General features: G+C 56.6%; 1 long non-coding RNA gene across 3 annotated transcripts in view; it reads right to left on the bottom strand.

Moving 5' to 3' along the window:
• The window catches only part of LOC139440317 (uncharacterized), a 175,093-nt gene that overhangs the window by 147,174 nt on the left and 12,584 nt on the right, over nucleotides 1-15,335 (bottom strand). Inside the window, exon 1 of one of the 3 annotated variants that reach the window (XR_011650468.1) lies at nucleotides 12,740-12,827. The exons of the other annotated variants lie outside the window; for them this stretch is intronic. This is a non-coding gene — a long non-coding RNA (uncharacterized lncRNA). Of the gene's footprint in view, nucleotides 1-12,739; nucleotides 12,828-15,335 lie in introns of those variants that run through there. 3 annotated transcript variants of the gene reach the window in all.

The following is a 15,335-nucleotide window of genomic DNA, read 5'->3' as shown; positions in this document are numbered from 1 at the left end:
TGCATTAAAAAGAAGAGCTCTTGAAAAAGAAACAGACATGTTTACGTGTGGCCAGGCGGTGAGCGTGCCGGGACCAGAGGCTCGCGGACACGGAGCCCTTCATTCCCCAGGGGCAGTGGTTCGGCGTGCTCTGCTCTGTCGCTGTTTGGGGGCCCGTGCAGACTCTGGAACAGAAGCACCGCGCATGAGGAGAATCGAGGGAGTTTCACTCCTCTTCCCAGTCCGCCCACCTCACGGAGCCCTGTCTCTGTCTTTGGGAACAGTGTTTAAACTCACAGCAATTGCCACAGACACCAGCTGAACACTTACTGGGAGCCAGGCCCATCCTGAGGACTCGCACTTGCTGCACCGGACCTCGTCTAGGCGGTCTGTGCCGGGGGGGTTCGGGGCCCCGTGCCCACGGGAACATGTGCTGTCACAGAGGGGGGCTGGCGTCCTCCCTGCCCTGGGTTCCTCCAGGGGAAGGCCGGGCCTGCCTGCGAAAAGGCCCACCCCAAGGGTTTTAGACCATTTTCCAGCTCTGGGATGCACAGCAGAGGGCGGGGAAACCAGGTACTTGGTCCAGCCTTGAGATAGTGGCCTTAGAGGGCAGCTAGCCTGTCCCCACGCTGGACCCCAAAGCCTTCCATGACTGAGCCCCGACTTACGGCAGAGCCATGCTACCTTTCTGCTAACTGCAGTGGGCCCCAGAGTGACTGCCCCCACCACAGGACAGCCGCCAGACCTCCTGCCCTCTCTCACCCCAGCCTGGCCCGGCGTAAGGACCCAGACTCCAGCCTCGGTCCTGGTCTGGACCTCGGTGCTACCCAGCTGGGATGCAAAAGCACTTGGCAGACAGGTGGCCCAGGGCCACAGTCTACTTCCTCATGTGGCCCGAGCAAACACCTCACTTCTCCAACCTCGAGTTTTTTCTGTCTGTAAAGACAAATGGAAAGAATTCCTCCCTGCCTCCATGTCTTCCCACACACTCTCTCACAGTCTGGGGAGATGGACAGGCAGGGCCAGGAAAGAGCACAAGGACAGTGGTTATTCACCCAATTGTATCAGCAACAATCACAAAATACTGCTCCCTGGTCACAGAAAAGAAATAAAGTGGCAGCATTAATCACACCTCTCTCTCTCTCTCTCTCTCCCTCTCTCTCCTTCATTTACATTTTTCACTAAGGCTGGGTAGGTCAGGCTCCTCAAAAGGAAAAGCCAAATTCTCAAAATATTCCTGCCACTGAGCTTCCCGTGGAAGGAGGCATACAAGGCACTCGATGACCAGACATGAGTGCTGATTCCGTCCAAGACACTGAAAGTGTTACTCACAGGCAGCAGGAGTAAGAACAGCTGAGAACCAGCCCCCTGAAAGGTGAGGAGGGGGAGGCAGCTGCCGGCCTCCAGCTGGGCCTCAGAGAGGATATAAATAGGGCTGAGTGGCAGGGGGAAGGCCCCCACAGTTCTCTCCTCCTGCTGTGAGGTGGGAGCTGCGACCCCACCTGCCTCTGGGCCGCCTCTGCCGGAAACTACAAGGGGCCCAGGCCTGGGCAGCAGGAGCCCAGGTAAGCCGCCCCAGGTGCAGAAGTGACCTTGGCTGCAGGAAGTCCTGTCTCCTGGCTGCAGCTAATTGCAGCCGCTGCAGAGGAGCCAACCTAATTACACAAAACTATGTGGCCCCCACATTCCTGGGCCACCACACACTCACACACCTCGCAGGAGACGCCACCCCGGACGCCTGCTCTGGCCCCAGCCCCTCGAGGGCCCCGCCGAGCCCCCAGAGGTGGTGTCCGATCCCGCAGCTCTCTGGAGGCGCTGCGGGGCTGGCCCAGCAGCATTCCCTCCACTCTGCCCAGCCTGTCCCTAAGGCACTTAACCCTCATCTTCGCCTAACGTAAATATTTAACCCTGCATATTTACGATCTGCCCATCGCCTGCCTCTACCCTGCTGTCTGCTCATCCCGATGGTCTCCCTGCCGGGCCCAGGAGCGAGGGGGGACTCCGAGGGGACCCCCAACCCTGGCATCCAGCTGACATGCAGCCATCGCCCATGGGGTGACGAGCTGGGTCACAATGTATGCTCGGAGAGTCAGTTTCCTCCTCCGTCAAGTGGTGCGAACACCACCTCTCAGAGTCTCTTAGAGATAAAAATCCAACATGGTGCCCGGCATGTAAGAGGCGCTCCAAGAACACGTCCTGTGAGCCTCACACCCAGCGACGTTAACAATGGGCCAGGACCTTGTGCATCTAAGAAGGCTCAGCCATCGGCGTGTGGGTGGCCCCACCAACCATCCCCTTAAAGAGACTTCCCCTCCACCACCCTGCCCCTGCCCCCTTGGTGACACAGGACTGGGACGCAGTGGGCAGCGCAGAGGAAGGATGAGACTGGAGGAAGGCTAGCTTGGAGGGTGGGCCCATCCATGCCACAGGGAGCTGGGGGGCGCGGGTGCACAGAGAAAGGAAAAGGGTGTAGAAGGGAACTGCAGCAGGTCACAGGGGCTCACGTGTTTTGCTGGGGACAGGACAGGGACTCCCCACTGCCAACTTCCCTTCCAAGGACAATGAAGGGACAACTTTCCCATCACTGCTGGCTGGACGACTGCGAAGAGACCCGGCCACGTAGGGCCTGGGGCAGTAAGGGTTAGCCGCCGTCACCTCTTTTAATGCTCCGCGCCCACTGGAGCATGATTTTGTCCCACTCATCAGATGGGGACACCGAGGTTCGGACAGGTTAAATAACTTGCCCAAGGTGACACAGTGAGCAAGAGCCGAGAGGGGCCTCCCTCCAGCCTACGCTCCAAACCACTGCCCACCACCTCTGCTCTCACTCCACGACCCCTCGACTCCAAAACAGTGGGTGGGCAGGTGCCCACTGAGCAGCCGCTGCCTGTTCTTGAGGAAATGCTGCCTCATGAGCCCACCTCTTGCCTCAGCAAAGGAGGTCGTGAGCCCTCACAGAAGACACATGGAGGAGGGACAGGCTGCCTGGAGGAGCCCCTGGTCTAGTACTTCTGTGCTGGCAAGAGCCAATTCACACACAAGATGACTGCAGGGTGGTGACAGCCAACAGAACCAAGATGACTGTGCTCTGCCCAAGAGGGCTAGGAAAGCCAGGGAGGCTTCTGGGAGGAGGTGATCTTTGTTCACTCTGTGGACCTGGAAGGATGAGCAGGCCTTAAATAAACGAGATGGAGATCCAGTCCCGGAAGCAGGACCAGCGCAGGTGCGGAGGTAAGACAGTGCTGGTTTCCTCAGGTGGGGCAGGAGGGTGGGTGGTTGGAGCAGGCACGCAGGGAGCTACAGACCGAGATGTGGGGCGGGCAGCTGGCAACATCGTGGCAGGCTGGCTTCAAAGGGCCTGCGTGCCTGGGTGAGAAGTCTGGCTGTCCCCCTGCGGCGATGGGGAGGGACATGATGGGAGTTGGCCTCCACAAAGCAGCTAGTGGGGGTGGGATGAGCGGGGCTGAGCAGGGACCTGCCTCCTTTCTGAGCTAAAGTCTCCCTGGGGAGCCAGGCACCTCTGGCCCCACCTCACCTCCAGCCCTCCTGAAAGTGGGGGGTGGGGTGTTGGTGCACAGCATGAGTTTCTGACTCCCTTTCAGCCTTGGAGAGACTCATTATACAACAAGATTGTATGTTTCAGAGTACAGAGGGTTCCCCTCCGTCCAACTGCCACACCCACCCACGGAGGGGAGCCCCATGGCACCACCAGAAGCACAACAGGTGGGACGGCACCCCCTTCCTCAGTGCTGCCTGCCTTGCCTGGTTCCCTGGGCCAGCCTCCAGCCCACCCCTGGGCACCCTCCCATGGCTGGCCCTTCCCCTGGGAAGCCTTCCAGGACTGCCAGAGGCCACCTGTCAGCCGGCCTCTGATACCCCACCATACTGACCAGGCACTCGGGGCCCTTACACATGCTCTCCCACTCACCACCCCACCTTCCTGCCCAATCCCTGCTTCTCCTTCAGGCCTCAACCTAGATGTGACTTCCTGCACACGCATTCTCTGAGGCCACCTCCTCTGTGCTCCCACAGCCCTCGGGGCTTCTGTGGGCAGAGCAGCCACCAGGTCACCACGCCACGATTTTGACTGGCCAACTTCACGGGACTAGGACCCCGAGGGCAGAGCTGGGTTAGCCTCTTCGCCCAGGCTCGAGAGACACCAGCTGATGGAACCACCAAGCCCACAGCCCCCACTTCCTCAGACACCACTTCCTGATCTCTAGACCAAGGGGCCCCACTCCATCTCCCAGCTAGACTGTCAGCCCCAACTGGACGAGGCCCAGCACCTCCTGCTTCTCCAGCGCCTGCCCGGGCCTCCAGCTGCCTCACACAGCAGACGCCCACTGGAGACTCAGCAGCAGAGAACCCACAGTGCACGGGCACCCCAGCCTGGACAGCCCCTGCCCACTTCCGGCTGGCCAGCCTCCCTGGGAGTGGCCGTGGCCCAGAGGAGGCCCTGCTAGAGCTCAAGCGCCAGTACTCCGCCTGCCCGGAGTTCGCAGAGTGAGCCCCTGTCTGCATGGCCACTTGTCACTCTGCTCTCCTCACAACCAGCCCAGAGGCATCTCCTGTCTCCCAGGTCACTAGGGCAGGCCCAGAGGCAGGTAGGTCCCTCCCACCCCCTAAATGCCTTTGGCTCTCCCAGGCCAGCGTCCTGCAGCCATCCTGAGGCTAACACATGTGGTCCCTTTGCCTCCTCGGACCTCAATGCCTCTCTGGCCAATGGACTCAGCACACTCGCAGGCTGCACACGGACCTGGCGGGCCTTTGACCCAGGAGAGCGTGCCCCACGCTGGCCCTGCACTGTAGGAAAACTCCTCTAGAAACTTCCAGCTGGGCCCAGGGAAGGTGTGCAGAAGTGGGAAAGCACTGTTTTTCTCCTCCCTGGCTCAGAGAGAAAAGGGGAGACCCCCTGCCCCACTTCATCACTATGCCCGTCACCAGGTAGCCCGGAGTAAATCTGAGTTTGGGCCAGCTACAGCCCCAGCCCCAGCTTCCTGGCTCAGCCACGCTCTCGCTCTCGCCCACAGTGCCGTCCCCAGCCCACACTGGAAGCCTACACCTTTCACAACCCAACTCCCAACATCCCCTCCGGGATGACCCCTAGGCTCTGACCTGCCCACACCAACCTGTCCCCCCCCCCCATCTCTCCATCAGCACTGGGGACGACTGTCCTAGCCCACCTGGGGAGGACCAGAGCTGATTAGCTCAGGAGCTGTGAACTCCTCTGAAACGAGGGACACACAAGGGCTAGCTCTCCAGTATGCACGCACCCCAACACACTCCAGAATTTGTTAAGCCGTCCTACATGGCTGAATGTATAAATGAATGAGAGAGCAGGTATATGTTCAGTAAATATTTAAACATTCAAAATTTATAAAAATACATGAAGTGTTGTCCTTAATATATAAAGAGCTCTCATAAATAAATAGCAGGAAAGCATTTAATGAGAAACGAGAAAATTACGTAGACAGCTAATTCAGGCAACAGTAAATATAAGTGGCTGGTAACATACAAAAAAATACCCTTATTGTCTCAGGTAATCAAAATAGGCACATTAAAACAATGGGATCATCATTTTTTCCTCTCGTGAAGCAGAGGAGGGGTCGAAACTTTAAACATCTGATGCCGGATGTTAGAGACAGTCCAGGAGGCACACACTCTCCCACAGGAACAGAAATCAGTGCAAACTCCTGGAAGGCAACTCGGTGCCAGGCCTCTGGAGCCCGACAGACAGCACCGTCCTCAGAAACTCACCTGCTGAGCACATATGCTACAAACAGCGGTATGGGCCACACTCGTACAAGGACTCACCCGCAGCGTGGCCGCTGAGGGCTGGCACTCAGAAACAGCCTACGGGGCCCAACTTTCGAGGGCGGTTTGGACCTGGAGCGTGTCCTCGCTTGGGCCATAGCGCAGCCCTCGCAGCGACGGGTAGCATGTGGGGCTGCCGTGACAGAGTGAGGTACACATGCCACATGTAGCATAACATGCTGCCACACGAGAGCCAGTCACAAAAATGGGCCATACTGCGTTGTCAGGAAAAAAAATATGGACACGTGAAAAAAGAGACCAGAAGACTCCAAAATGTTAACAGTAGTCACCTCTATTCAAATACATCCTGGGTGTTTTTAGGTTTAACGTATAGGACTTACACAGAGTAATACCTGTAAATCAGTTACTCACTGATAGAGCCACTGGCCAGGTGTCAAGACGGGAAAAGCCCGATGCCCCTCCCACCCCGCCCCCACGGCATACACTCGGGGCCAGCGCCACGCACCTGCCTGGGTGTTCGCGTGCTCTCACACTCCCAGCCCAGCCCAGCCAGGCCACCGGCTCAAGGCTTGTTTTGATCCTCAACTGAATCTATTCAATTAGGGACAGAGTCCAAAGAACCACCAGCTTAAGCCCTTCCCCAGAAGTCCCCAGCAACCACTTGCAGGAAGAGGCAGCAGACAACTGCCCTCTGGGATGGGGGGTGGCCACTGACCACAGGCACCCAGGGAGCCCCAGAGCTGTGTGATGACGGAGCTGATATGGAGGAACCAGCCATGGGTGCAACCCAGCCAGCAACGCATCGGCCTGTTGACTGCGGCATTAATTTACTTCGGAGCCGATGGCTTCATCCATCACCCTGAGGGCCCGTAAGCACTCCCCTTGAGTCTTCCTCATGCCATGGACGTGGAGCAGAAAGGGCACGGAGTGGGTGGTGACGCAGGCTGCCGGCCCGGCCGAGCCCAACAACGGGCAGGGACAGTGATGCAGTGCTGACCCTGTGCCGGGCACGAGGGCTGGCACCTCACGCATAACTCTCAGAGCAGCTCAGCAAGGAGGTGCGGGGACGCCAGTGACCTCTTCTGTCAATGTCTGTCAGCAGTTTCGTGACTTTCCTGAGGTCACACAACTAAGAGGCTGAGCTGAGGTTGAACCCAGACCCGCCTGCCCCTTCCCCGATACCGCACTTCCCAGACGACAGGACCAACTCAGTTCTCCAACCACGGGACCCACAGCCCCCAAAGCTCAGGGCACTGAAATCAAAGCCGGGTGGCGCACGCAAACCCAGGGCCGATGCCTGCCCCCCAGCCCTGCACCGCTCCCAAGCGGAAGAGCCCGGGGCTGTCTCCTGCCATCCTGTGCTGAAGAGGATGCTGTGGATCAGGAAAAAGGTGTCAGGAAAGTGCTCGCCGGGCCCAGAGGCTGTCGGGTGTTTGCTTTCATCACAGCATGGGGGACCTGTCCAAACTATCGCCTGGATGCTGCTGGAAGGGCCTCGCCCCCGCTCTTAGGGTGGGCCTGCGTGGATGGTGCTGGGCCAAAGAGAGGAGAGAAAGGTGGGGCCCACTGTACGGGGCTCCACTGCTGAAACCTCGAAGCAAAATATTTTCATTCATGAGTTCCTCCAGCCTAAACATGCATCTAATCCCCGGGAACTGACAGCTCAGAACGGCTCCCAGGCGGGAGGAGGGCAGAGTGCTCAGTTCAAAGGCAGGAGGAGCCAGGCTTTACTGAGCGTTGCCCAGTGACCGTCACCAGAGTCAGGAGCTGCCTGGGCTTACTGTCCCCAGACCATTTGGGGGGTCAGCTTCTTAAAGGGCCCAGGGGCCTGGCAGCATCCTCTCTCAGTCTGCCCACCCTCCTCCTTACCTGGACCCCAGGACAGAGTGGGAGGGGCCTGTCTGCTCAGTTGCTACTTTATTCTCAAGATGGGTCCTAACAATGCATAGCAGCGGTCTGGGGCAGGGGCTGGGGGGCACTAGTGGGCCCGGGTATGCCTTCTGCCTCCGCAGACCGCTGGTCTCTCCCAGAAAGGCCCTTCAGATGCCCAGTGGCCTGGGAGAAAGGAGGAGGGAGGCAAGGGCTCTATGAAGCCATGCTCAGCACCAGTGGGGCACAGGTGGTCAGCAGCAGCCCCGCCTCGCCCACAAGGCTGACTGAGAGTTCCCAGAGGCTGGCCCAAGCCACCCTGGGCCTCAGGGGCTGCGCCAGGGCCTCCTCTGTGGGGCTGGCCAGGTTCTCTTCCTCGAAGGCAGGAATAAGGAAGTTCTCTACAGAGCCTTCCTAGGAAGAAAGTGTTTATACAATCCAGAATTTGTCATCTCTTCTGGGAGACCAGGCTGCCTTAGGGGCTTGGAGAAAACTGTCTGGGCTGAGCAAGTCAGCCCCTTGAGAAACTAATTTTGCATGAAGGCAACTCTAGGAATACACTTTCCCATGGGGATCTCTTCCCTCCACCTCGGCAGAAACAATCTCTGAATTCTCTGGATTTTTGCAGCCCTGCCGACCCTTCCTAGCATCCCGGAGGGGCCACCGGATTCCATGGAGAAGAAACTAAAACACCTGCGCTGGGCATGGGACCGGCACCCAGAGACAGCTCCACAGCCCTGCTCCCTGCCTTCCAGTCCTGGGCACCCTGGGGCCCGTGGAGAGCCAGGCAGGGACCCGGGGAATAGCGGGCACTTCGTGCCACTGAGCCTGTGTTGACTGTGTCCCCAGGCGCCAGGTGTTGCACAGGCTGTGTGCTAACCCTCACCCTGCACAGGAAGGCCTGATTTCATAGGTGAGGAAGCTGAAGTTCAGAGAGGTGAGGCAATGTGGTTCTCGTGGGTGAGAAATGGGAGCGTCAGGACGCAGCCCAGGACTCCGAAAGCCACGTGAGCCTAGAGAGAAGACCTGGGCAAGCCCAGGGCCTGCTTTCTCCAAGGAAGTCTGACCTGCAGCCCTCTGTTCCCAGGCTCCCAGAGAAAACCAGGAGCCTCTGGGAAGGAGGTCTCCAGCCTCAGAAATGGCACGGTGAAGGCCGGACATGGGTCTGCAGGTGGCCCACCACCTCCTGCCACCTTCCCCATCCTGAGCAGCCCTATCTCACCCACCTGCCACCTGGCCCCGGTGCCCACCCTGCCACGTCACCACCACCCTTTGCCCATTTAGAAGGGAACCTTCTCAGAAACCCACTCATGCACAGGGCAACCAACCCAAAGAAACGCTGTCCCAGTGGAAGCATTACGAGCACCATGCCAGGAGATGGCTTCAGGACCACAAAGGTGGCGTTCTGGGACGTCCCCCCAACTGCAAGTCCTATGAGCACTTTACTTTGTCTTTGTCTGGAGCCAAGTTTAGTTAGCAGAGAGAACGCTAACCCTGGAACCAGAGCCCTGGCTGCGGTCTCGGGGAAGCATGTCACCTGTCTGAGGCTCAATCTGTTCGTCTGCGAACCAGCCCCTGATGCTGGTGGAAACGCTCAGTCCCAAAGGCGGATGAGGCTGCGGCGGGGAGGCAGTTGCGGCGAGGCTGCCAGAACTGGACACTGTGCCCTCAGGGGCCGTGTCACCCTCAGAGCGTGGTGGTGGTACTCCCAGCACCTCCTCTCCAAGCGAGCCCTCGGGGAGAAGCCCAAGGACATAGCCCACCCCCTGGGATTCTTGTGGTCACTTGCAGATCCTGCTCTGGGGTGCGAACCCCAAGGCGGGCACCGAACTCCTGGGGTTGGCGCGGGGTAGCATGGTACAGGGATCATGGGGGTGGGGCAGGGGGGGTTAACCCAGGCACGTCTAATTCTCGGGTCCCAGCTCTGCCCCATGTTGGCTGTGTGACTGGGAGCAAGTTACTTCACTGCTCTGAGATTCAGTATCCATAGATTTTTAAAGTTTTATATTTTATAAATGTTTAAAGGCCTTACTCTCCTTATATTTTAAATAACACTATCTACCTGTGACGACTCTTGGGAGGACCGAAAACATGCGGGGGTCTTAGCGCGGAGTCTGCCCCTTGTACGTGTCCAGTAAGTGGTCGGCTCTACCCATCGGGTCCCGAGCAGCCTCAGGCCGGGGGAGGGCCTAGGGCAGCAATACAAAGTCAGTCACGCCTCTAAGCTTCAGTTTTCTAGAAGCCACATTTTAAAAAGTAAACAGAGACAAGTGGAATTCATTTTAATAACATAGTTCATTTAACCCAACACGCCCCAAATATTATCATTTCAATATGTAACGAATATTTTTTAAAAACTCTACTGGAATATTTTTTTAATATTATGTCTTGGAACTCTGCTGTCCATTTTATACTTACAGCACAGGTCGATTCAGATGCTGGATTTTCCTCAGAAATACCTGAGCAAATTTAGGTCTCACAAATTTTACACTTGCAGAAAGTAAGTTTATATCCCCAAGTTGTTCCAAAAAATACTTGAAAGATTTCTAATACCTTTTTGAGTCCTTGGATCTGCTTCTTGGTTTTCTCTCTCCTCCCAGCTGGCAGGCTATTCTCGTGTTTAAAATCACGTTTAAGTTGATTAAACTTTGTGCATATTGGAAATTCTGCGCTTCATGCCACAAGCCACGTTTCAGTTCTGGCCGCTATCTTGGACAGCACAGGTCAAAGGCCCCAGGGAGATGGGGCCTTGGGAGGACCGTTCACTCGGGGCCGCGTCACAGTAGAAAGGGTCCCCCGCTAAAGTGCCACACATAGCACGGCAGGGGCAGGTGCCGCCCTGAGGCTCAGCAGGCCCTCCACACCCACCAAACCCCCATCGCCCCACTTGCCCCCCGGAGCTGCCCACCATGCCAACTGCACAGCTGCCGTGGCCGGGGGATGGCCGGGGGAGGATCCTCAACTCTTAACACAGACATGCCTCTGTTTGCAGCCCCAGACTTGGCTGACAAACCACAATTCTTGGAACATCAAGGTAAAATGATGAAGATGCTTATCGCTTCACTAACCAGCCCTCTGTTTGAAGGCACGTGCTGTTAGCGTCTGGATGTGAGAAGAGGACGACAGAGCACGAGCTAGGGCAGCAGCCTGCCAGCTGGGGGACAGGGAACTGCAGACCCGAGAACTCAGAAGGTTCTGCCCTGGGCCTTTTGGTGCCGAGCAAACAGTGGACTCCATGCTTGGAGACTAGCCCTAGGTCACAGCTCAGGACAAGCCTGTCGACAGCCTGAAGTTACCCCAGAGTGTGCCACACACCCCTTGCCTTGTGACTCCGAGAACACGGAACCCAGGCAAACGTCACGGGGGATTTCTACACAGAACGGTAAAAGGAAGCTTGCGAGCTACGTAGAAAGCTGTGAGCTGCCCCTTTTCCAGAAAACCAAGATGTGACTGTTCTGGACACACTGAGACATGTGTCTACACATGTGTCCACTTTAAAACAAAATAAACCGCAAAAGGATACAGAAATCATTTAGATGTGGTTGATAAAACTCCTCTCGTGTGCAGTCTGAACCCTGGACACATTGTGTTAGTTGCTGACATTTGATTTCTCCCGGAGAACGTAAGCTCCACGCAGGCAGGAGTTTTTATTTCGCTCACTGACGTATCCCCAGGGTCTGGCATTCACAACATCGAACAGGTGAGTGGGGGCGGGGGGACAGGTGGGGGCGGGGGGAGGAGGGGTGGAGGGGTGCATTTACTCCAAGTGCTCCCTAAGCTCGACATCCTCTGGGCATTCAAGAAATATCTGTTTCCCCACAGGTCACCTGCCCGAAGTTTTGCAATGAACACATTTTTCATGCAGAGAAAGTTCTCGATGTTCAGCTCAAAAAACCCTGTGCTTTACTCCCTTGCCAACATCAGGCTCCAAACTGTCCCCAGACAGTGTCCAAGCCACGGTAAGAAGGGGTCAGCACTGCAGACCTGTCCGCTGTGGGCACCAGGTGTGTATCCCTACCTGGCAGCCAGACTCTGGACGTGGGTGGAAGAGAAGAGCAGCTCCAACCCCTACACACACACACACACACGCATGTGCGCCAGCACACCACAAACACGGTTTAGCCCCAGAACTCCCTCTTTTATCTCAGAGGAGTCAAGGCTTGGTGGTCCCACGAGATCTGCATGTGGGGGGCCCAGAATGTGGAGCTGCTCATTCGGCAGCATTTATACCTGTGTTTAATTTCTGCTTAATAAGACAAGTCAAACGCCCTGCTGGGAGGCCAGCGGACTGCAGGCCACGCGTTTCCGGATGACCAGCTCTGTTAGGGATGGTTCCAGCAGGCAAATCACTTCTCAGTGATGTCCGCGGTTAGAGCCACAGGGCACGTAAATCTCAGTGCACTTCCGATAAGCAGTTAACGCTCCGACACAAAATATTTACCTCTCCACCGATTCGGCCTGCAGGGAGTAGCCCTGGTTCGCCGAGGTATCAAACCCACAGCCATCCATCAGTAGTCGCGCCAGCTAAACAGCACCGAGGAGCCAGCGCAAGCTGCCCGCGCTCTCGGCACAGGCGGGTGCCATCCCAGCCTGGAAGCTTCAGGGTCGCCAGTGCCTTCTCCTGCTGCTCTGCCCAGAGTGGCAGGACCCCTGTCCTGGCAAAGCTGTCCTCCTAGCACCGAAGTCAGTAATTTCACATTCGATATCAGTAATTTCCACTGTCGATAAAGGGACAGATGCCTCAACTTCTGCAGAGGTTTTTGTTTCGTTTTTCCTACAACCATCATATTCAAAAGGTATGCTAAATTCCGCTCAAGATTAATAAAGATAAAGGTGTCATCCTTCCCATCCAAGCTCAGAGACCCCATCAGCTCTATCACGAAGCCCTCGAGGGCCCAGGGCGGCAGGGTAAGGACTGCAGCCCCCACGACCTGTAGCCCCTGCCTACTCTCCCTGAATAACACCCTCACCTCCTTCAGGTCTCTGCTCAGACCCTGAGCTCTCACGACTTCCTTCACAGGGCTCTCAAGGACCGCCCCCCACGTGCTGCTCCCGCCCTCCTCTCTAGCCCCACCTCCACCTTCCACCCAGAATGTCCCCATCTCCCTATGCCTACCTCTGTGTTACCATTTTGCAGTCTTCCATTTGTCCCTGTGTCTGTGAGGCCCCACCTGGTGCAGTTCAGTTCAGTCGCCTAGCACCCAGCTCCAGGCCTGAGGCCCCCCTGGGGCCCAGTAGCTGCTTGATAGACGGATGAAAGACTGACCTAGCTGAAGGATGGGGCAGGAGCCAGCCTGGCTTCCGGGCAGGCAGGAGGTTCACGGACAGCAGGCGCGCACCCTGGGTGGGGCCTGCCACCCTGGCTCTCCACTGAGCATTTCACAGGGGACCCACAGAAGCAGGTTCTCAGTTTGAAGAGATAATCCAGCTAATAACAGGATTAGTTCAGGCACATCCCCTAAACCATCCACGTGAAACCTCTACCTGGGCAAATGTTTGGCCAGCCTCTGCCAGGATTGCTGCCCTCACCAACCACAGGTCGCTCCCCATCGTGCACAACTCACCGGCTCAGCCAAGCCACCCACAGGGCCGCAGGTGGGGGCTCAGGGACGAGCAGCCTGTCTCAGGAGGGCCCGTGTCGCCCGTGCCCTGGGTCCCCACCGCACAGCCCTGCCAGCCCCCACCACCTACTCTTACCTGTGCCAAGAAAAGTGATTATGCAGGCAGCGCAGAAAAGGAGACCCCAAGAGGGCAAACACCAGTGGCTCTGAGCTGACAAGTGACATGTGGTAGCACCTGGGGACATGGACTCCAGGCCTGTGCCAAGCCCATGTGGGGCACAGGGGCCATGATGGCATGTCAGGTGCCAGCATCCAGAGGCTGTGCTGAGAGGGCTTCCGCCTACTCACCACTATGGCTTCTGCTACCTCTTACACCCCCCAGTCTTGCACTGGCTCCCTGGAAATCATGAACTGGTAAAGAAGACCCCCACTGAGGGGGCAGCTGTGCAGGAGCTGTGACAAGGCTCACAGGGGTGGTGGCATCAGCCAACGGCCAGATGGCAGAGGGAGCTGAAATGTTCAAGGTTGGGGTAAAGGTCGGGGAGAAGCTGCCACGCAGGTGAGTCACAGAAAGCATGATGAGACAGGACCACCCCACTCCAAACCCCACAGCAGACCTCAGACAACTTAACCTCTCGGAGCTGTGCTGCCCAATACAGCGGCTGCTAGTCACACGTTGCTAATCTAAATGAACGTGAATCAAAATTAAACAGTTCTTCAGTCTACTAGCCACAGCCACATGGGGCTACCATGTTGGTCAGCACAGAATGGAACAATTCCTTCATCACAGATTAAGTTAAATAATATAATTGCTATTTAAAAAAAGATCCCAGTCCCATGCCTAACAGGTAGTAAGTGCTCGATACCCTTCACCCTCCCCATAAGCTCCGGTCACTCCTGCAGCAGCCTGAACCTGCTGGTGCCACCTCCTTGAAGCCCTCTTGGGTAGCAATTGCTCAATCTCCAGAGCACACCCCCCTCAGGGTCCCGAGATGGATGACCGTCCTCTGTGCTTTCCATTGCCACCCCACAACTGTGATGCTGTCGCCCCATTTTACAGATAAAAGAAGCAGAAGCCCTGAGAAGATGAGAAGTGTACTCACCACCAGGAAGTTGCATGCTGACAGCATCACTGAAAGGTCTAGAAGAGCAGGCCGCAGGTGGGCCTCCAGAAAAGACTTCCGGAACTGCAGGGAGCCTCCCCAGCAACCTGAAGTCAGATGCGGCTGCCAGAGCAACAGCCTCCCCGAAATATCCGGGTCTTAAACCCAGAACCTGTGAATATTTTACATTTCCTGAAGTGGGGAATTAAGGTAGCAAAGGGAATTAAAGTTGTAAATTGGCTGACTCTAAGATAAGAAGGTCATCCTGGATTATCTGGGTGGGCCCAAGGCAATCACAAGGGCCCCTAATGTGGCAGATGGAGGCAGTGCCAGAGTGATGCAATGTGGGAGATGGAAGGGTCCACGAGCCAAGGACTACAGGCAGCCTCCAGCAGCTGGAAAAGGCACGGAAACGGGAGTTCCCCTAGAGCCTCCAGAAAGGAATGAAGCTGCCCTGCTGACACCATGATGTAGCCCAGAGGGATCCCTTTCAGATTTCTGACCTTCGGAATTTGTGCTGTGGTCATTTGTTACAGCAGCCATAGCAAGCTACTATGTCCTTTGGTATCAGAAGTAGGGACAGCGGTATGCTCTAGCAAATCCCTAAGAGAGTACAAGTGACTTTGGAACTGCGCAGTTGCAGAGACTGGAAAAGCTCTGAGGGGCACGTTGGACCAAGCAGAGGCTGCCTCGGACAGACGGTCAGCAGAAATATGGATGTTAAGAGCTCTACGAGCAAGGCCTCAGCAGGGATGAGGACTATGGTTAGGAAAACCGAAATCACTGTAGAGGGTAATTGTCGTGAACAAATGATTAGTAGCGATACAGAGCGTAAAGGCGCGGCCAGCGAGGGCTCAGGAGGAAATGAGGACAGGGTTCCTGTGACCTGGAAGGAACAGGAGCCTTGTAGCATCGTGGCAGGAGGCAGCGAAATGGTGCCCTGAAGTCACGTGGAAAGCAAAACCTGCGGAGAACCAAGATGGCGGCGTAGGTAGACACACTGCGCCTCCTCGCACAACCAGAACTGACAGAGAATCGAACAGCAAGG

This window comes from Desmodus rotundus, chromosome 10, assembly GCF_022682495.2.
Source record: "Desmodus rotundus isolate HL8 chromosome 10, HLdesRot8A.1, whole genome shotgun sequence".
Lineage (NCBI taxonomy): Eukaryota > Metazoa > Chordata > Mammalia > Chiroptera > Phyllostomidae > Desmodus > Desmodus rotundus.
Note: the sequence above shows the minus strand (reverse complement) of the source record. Positions and strands in the feature narration are given on the sequence as shown.